Here is a 6,755-nt window from a genome sequence, read left to right as displayed (position 1 = left end):
GTTTATGTTAGAAAATGATTACTCAAATAATACTAAAATAATAAAAATATGAAGGTTAAAATACTTTTTTTGTCTCAATTTTCGTCAAATTTTTTTAAATAAGTCCTAATTTTGGTTTTGTTTTCAAATAGGTCACAATTTTCGTCAATTTTGTTCAATTGGGTCCTTTTTTGCTAACACCGTTTAAATCATTAACGGCCATGAACAGTGATTGTCACGTGTCATTTCGTGGTTTTTTTGAATTTTTTATTTTATTTTTTTTGAATTTTTTTGAATTTTTTTTAAATGTCCACGTTTCAACCCAGTAATGTGTCACATGTCAAAGTCAATATTCTATATTCAATTTGATCCTTATATTTGTTATTTTTGTTCAATTAGGTCCTAATTTTTGTTAACATTAACCAATTTGGTCCCTATCGAAGATGTGACCAAATTTAATTTTTATATCAAAGTTATAATGATGCGAATTTTAATATATTATATAAAAATATTTAATAAAAAATGTGAATTTTAATATAAAAATTAAATTTGGTTTTAATTTGGAGAGGGACCAAATTGGTTAATGTTAACAAAAATTGAAACCTAATTGAACAAAAATAACAAATATAGGGACCAAATTGAATTTAGAACATTGACTTTGACACGTGGCACACTACTGGGTTGACACGTGGGCATTTAAAAAAAATTTAAAAAAATTCAAAAAAACCACGAAGTGACACGTGGCACACTCCTGGGTTGACACGTGTACATTTTAAAAGAAATTTAAAAAAAATTCAAAAAAAATTCAAAAAAAAATCAAAAAATTCAAAAAAACCACGAAGTGACATATGGCATTCATTGTTCATGGCCGTTAATGATTTAAACGGTGTTAGCAAAAAAGGACCCAATTGAACAAAATTGACAAAAATTGGGACCTATTTGAACACAAAACCAAAATTAGGACTTATTTGAAAAAACTTGACGAAAATTGGGACCAAAAAGGTATTTTAACCAAATATGAAATAATATAATAATAATTATTAGAGCAGTAATAATACTAAGACATATATAAAATAAATGAATATTAATAAGAGATCAATAATTATAATAACAATAAGAGATAAAAAGTAGATGAGGAAAGGAGTAGAAATAGTTTTGGTTGAGACACGCATAGCGCTCTTCTTAGAGAGAAAACGTCCCTATTGTATAGGACTAAACAATTACACAATCATATGTATTTCAAATCATATGCGTTTCTCTCCCAAGATACAACAACTCGTCAGATCGATCAAGTGTAGCGAAGGATCTCCGAACCTTATGAACACCAGATAATATAGAGAAGAAAAGAAGAAAACTTTTAATAAAAACTCTAGTGTTTGTTGTCTCATCACAAATATATCATTTACCAATCAAAACACATGTCTAGAAATAATAATCTTATTGCACTTGGAAACCACTTCATATCCTTGTTGAGCACAAGAAAGTGTCTAAATTCAGAAACATGAAAAACTCTTTTTTTTTTTAAATAATTGTTGGAAGACAAGTTTAGTTTTTACTTGACCATGCCTTCAAATTTTGATATGAAGATTTCTTCTTTTATCAACATTTACATGATCTTAAACATGATATCAATTAAAATAATTCATTTTAATTTCATGTCATAAACAATAATTTTAAATTCATAAATTTGATAAAGATTATATTTATTAGCAATCATTTTTTTCATATAAATATCAAGCTAATTTTATTTTTCTTTGCAAATGCAAACTTTAGTTCATGTGTTCTCCATTACACAATAGTAGTTTTAGTATGACAAATTATTTTATAATTATTTTCATTCAAAACACTTAAAATATATACATGATATAGAACATATTTATTAATGGTAAGAATAGACAATAATAAAGCATAAATCAATATAACAACATAAACATTAGTTATAGACATCACACAAAAAAAATATTCAATGAGCAGGAAATTCATTTATCCATAATTTCATTTATTGTTACCAATAAAAGTAACCACAATTGTACACATAAATTTTTAGGCTTAGTTAAAACTAGTTTAATTATAACTATAAGAAACACATTAGTTCATAAAATGTGTTTTCAGTCTTTAGCTTTATATTATTTTTAATTTTAGAAATGAAAACAAACGAGTAATCAAAAAAAGAAATAACAAGAATTTTCTCTCTAAGAATGTTAGAAAATGATTACTCAAATAATACTAAAATAATAAAAATATGAAATAACATAATAATAATTACTAGAGCAGTAATAATACTAAGACATATATATAAATCAATGAATATTAATAAGAGATCAACAATTATAATAACAATAGAGATAAAAAGTAGATGAGGAAAGGAGTAGAAATAGCTTGGGTTGAGGTACGCATAGCGCTATCCTTAGAGAGAAAACGCCCCTACTGCACAGGGCTAAACAATTACACAATCATATGTATTTCAAATCATATGCATTTCTCTCCCAAGATACAACAACCCGTCAGATCGATCGAGTGCAGCGAAGGATCTCCGAACCTTATGAACACCAGATAATATAGAGAAGAAAAGAAGAACACTTTTAAGAAAAACTCTAGTGTTTGTTGTCTTTGTTATTGTCTTTCCCCATGCACCTAGGTGGTATTTATAGGTAGAAAAGGGAGACAAAGAAGTAAATAGTAATAAGAATATAATCGTTAGTCATAAAAAACATTAACCCATAAAGGTATATAAAAACATGAGTAACAGTAGAATTTTTATTTTTATTATTTATTTTTTAAATTATATTAAAATAATTCCAACAGTTTCTTTTACTACCTTTCATGTATACTTCTTATCTTATTCTTTTCTTTTGGTTTCAAGATAAATGTGTAAATGTTTATGTGTTGTGTAATTTGTATTATTATCTTCAATTGTCCTTAGGACTGATGTTTTTTTTGTTAGACATTGTTCTTAGATTAGTGTTTCACATGAAACATTATTTTTATGCTTTGAAAATTTAGCACTAAAATTTGATGATAATGTGATAATGTTAAGAGATTTACTCTTTATATGTCTTTGCCTAATTTAATCTCTTAGGAATGGGACATGATGTCCTCCCAAAGACATTATTGTTTAGATAGTTCATTGCTTATTGAATATGGTTAACTTTATTCATTTCTTTAAATCAATACTTTAGTTCTTATTTAATCTCCCTTATTGTTGTCTTATAAAAGCCTAATCTTGTTGATGGAGATTATGAATCTAATAATTAAGATATTATTCAATTACATAATGAATTTTTCTAACATGTTTGATTGTCTTGTTTTATGCTTCGTATGGTTGCTAAAATGTAAGGTAGTTAGTTGTATAGGGAGAAAAATTTGTACGTATTTAGAATTTTGGGAGGTAGTTGGGTTTTAAAATTATTTTACTAGTAGTTAGTTACCTGTTATTATATTTTAGTTATTTGGTACATTTTTATGTTCCATGATTCTTTACTCATCTTTAGGGTTTGGTAGACTTTGATCCCCCCTAGGAGTGGCGTACTTCATCCATTGCACCATATTCTATGCTTTCCATTTTTTACTTGTTTCTTCTTTCATTTTTGTTCTTTAAATGTTTCTAAATCCGTATGCTATTGAACTTGAATCCAACTCTCTTCTTCACTTCATGAGCTTGAGCAATGAACCTTCACATCTAGATAGCTTGCTATCTTAATGTCCAGTGGAAATTTTCAAAAAGCTTTCTTAAACAACTTCACCATATTTATGAATCTAAAAGGAAACAAGATAATCCTTTATCAAAAGGTTACAATGTTGACTTCATAGTTGACATTTTGGAAATCAACTCCTTTGGTGCTACTAGCTTTTGGAGACTCTTAACACTACTAAAAAAAACCCATATTTCTTGCCAATTTTTTTTTTTGTAGGAAATACTTATAAATTTCGTTATGAAAAAAAATTTGCAGGAAATTACTACCAATTTTTTTGCAAAATATTTTGTATAAAACACTTTTCGCAACAAATTTTGTAGGAAATACTTGCGAATTTTATAATTTTGTAGGAAATAATTACTCACGAAGGAATTACCTGCCAATTAAAATTCTTAGAAAAAATAGCAGGAAAAGGCCTTTTCTTGCAAATTTTTTTAACAAATTTGCAAGAAAATTCCCATGTAATATTAGAATTTGTAATAGTGTAAGTACTATTAAATACACTTAATGGAATATTAGAGTTGGGAAGGAAGAAAGAATTTTGCGTTATGACAAGTGACAAGTAGGGTAGAATTAGAACTCTGATTTTGAATTTCCTTTTTGAACATGCATCTAATCTCATATTAACTAACCATTGTAAACAACAGAAAATCTTCACTTTAATATTAAAGAGAATACCCTAAAAATTAAAAATAAATGGCTACATCATAAAGGATTCAAATATGAAAGAATAAAAAGTCAACAGAGAGAAAGAAAAAAAACTTAGGAAAAGTGGTGGAATTGATTTAGAAAGCAGAAAGTGCATTTGGGAAAAAAAAAGGCACGTATAGAAGAAAGGAGACAAATTAGAAAAAAAAAAGATTGTTTCGCGTTTTATTTCTTTATTCATTTACAAATTATTTTAACCAACTTTGTTTAAATTATTTTGATTACTTGCCTTACTATTATTACCTTGTTCTTAGCCTGGTGATGCCTAATTTTGTAAGGAGTTCACGTGTAATAAGTTGTAAGTGTAGGTATCAGAATTTTAATTAGCATAAAAGGTTTCTTCTAATTCATTAAATAACCCAAATAAACAATAACAAATGGATTTTGTAAGACTCGTGAAATTAATTAATTAAATAAATAATTAATTAATAAATGTGAGAAATAAGAGCCTTTATGGCATTAATTGTGGATTGGTGTGACGTGCAAAAGTACTAGCTCATGTGGTTAAGAGTACTTGGTTTGTGTGAGAGGACTTGGGTTCGAGTCTTATGTATGCCAATTATATGTTGTTGTTTTATTGTTATTTTTAATAATATCTGAGTATGGAATTGATGATGTAAACTATTTTGCATTGGAGGGTATCATCGAATGTGATTTGGCATAGTGGTTGTGCTTTGGCCTTATGAGTGGAAAGTCATGGGTTCAAACCTTGGTGGGCAAAGAATAGGCTTTATTTTTGCTAGCTATTAGTTGTGGTATGAATGTGAAGGGGTAAAGAAAACCTAGCAGAGAGTAACCACCATTAGGCTTTATTTTTGCTAGCTCACCAAAAATGCCATGGGTGTTAGCAGTGATAATATACCCTGTGTTTTTCATTTATATGATTACAAGATGCCAACAAATTCAAAATTAAGGATGTAGTGATTAGAATTTGGGCTATAATCTAAGTTTAGCTTGAACCAAATTCTTGCAACATCCTCGTCATGTCTTGGGCCATAACCAAGATAATGATCTTGTAAGATTAAGGAGTATCCAACATGCAACAGGCATACATAATGAGAGACAGAAACTGCACCAGACAAAGAAAATTGATGTCTAATCTCAGCAACCCAATATTATATGGGAAGAGAATACAAATGAATAAGAATCCTTTCATACTAAATTTTCATATGACAACACGTAAAAAAAATTGTGTTGTAGTGATTAGAATTTGGCAACAGAATAGACTTTTCATTTATAGAACTTGACATTGAAATAACTATATGTTTTTCATTTATATGATTACAGGATGCCAATAAATTCAAAATTAAGGATGTAGTGATTAGAATTTGGCAACATAACAGACATAATTAAAACATATCAACTTAAAGTATTAGCATTTAGAGAATGAAACTAAAGTCATGATAAACTATTCAAAGTCTCTATATTATAGTTTCTTACAAACCACCAAGTCAAATGCCCATCCTATAGGATTTTTTTCTAGTTCACTCCCACGCTATATCACATATCCAGTCTATTAGGCCATTTTATAGTTATTACAACTGAACCACATCTTCAATGACCTAATTCAAGATGTTATAGTAGTGCAATCAGAATTATGCAAACAGATAATACCAAAGTGAAGTTACAGTTATAAGACACATAATTTTATCATACCGAAAAGCTTTCCCCTTCTTTACACCTTCAAATACATACATGTGTGACACTAAAATAATGAACATCATAGGTAATTTATCGAAACAACGCATAGTAAAAAGAAGCATGGCATCTTTTAAATCAGAGGCAAGCAGATCAAAGATTCAAGGGAGGGAATGGGAAAAGTAAAGCCATATGTCGCCATCACAACCTTATTCATGAGGATTATTCCCACAGACGTAGCCACCAACATACATCCCAAAATGTAAAACCCTAAACCCATCACTTACAATTTTTTCCCAATTTGAGGAGGGTTTCTAATTCCTTCTCGTGCGCAATGTTTTGGTTTGTGAATGGGGTTTTGCTTCGTGAACGTGAACCTCGTTTTGGCCAGAGTTGGAACGTGAACCTTAACCTTATCGGGACGCGTTTCTTTCGCGGAGTCACATTGCGTGGGTCAATGATGAAGGTCGACATTGTTGTGTGGGATGGAGGTTGTTGCCAAGTTGTTGCGTCTACAACAGAGTGATGTCGATGATGGGGGTTTCTGATGATTGTGGAGGTTTCAAGTGATGGAGGTTTCAACTGAGTGAATGATGGAGATTTCAAGTGATCGAGGTGTCAATTGTTATAACTTACTAAGAAAATAAAATTGTCTGAACGTAACTTAAAAATATTTTATTTTTAATAAAAAATAATAGGATTTTTACATATGAAATATGTTCTTAGGTAAAGTTT

The sequence above is a fragment of the Vigna unguiculata genome, chromosome 1, assembly GCF_037176805.1.
Source record: "Vigna unguiculata cultivar grain cowpea cultivar isolate G323 ecotype 2 chromosome 1, ASM3717680v1, whole genome shotgun sequence".
NCBI classification, from domain to species: domain Eukaryota; kingdom Viridiplantae; phylum Streptophyta; class Magnoliopsida; order Fabales; family Fabaceae; genus Vigna; species Vigna unguiculata.
Note: the sequence above shows the minus strand (reverse complement) of the source record.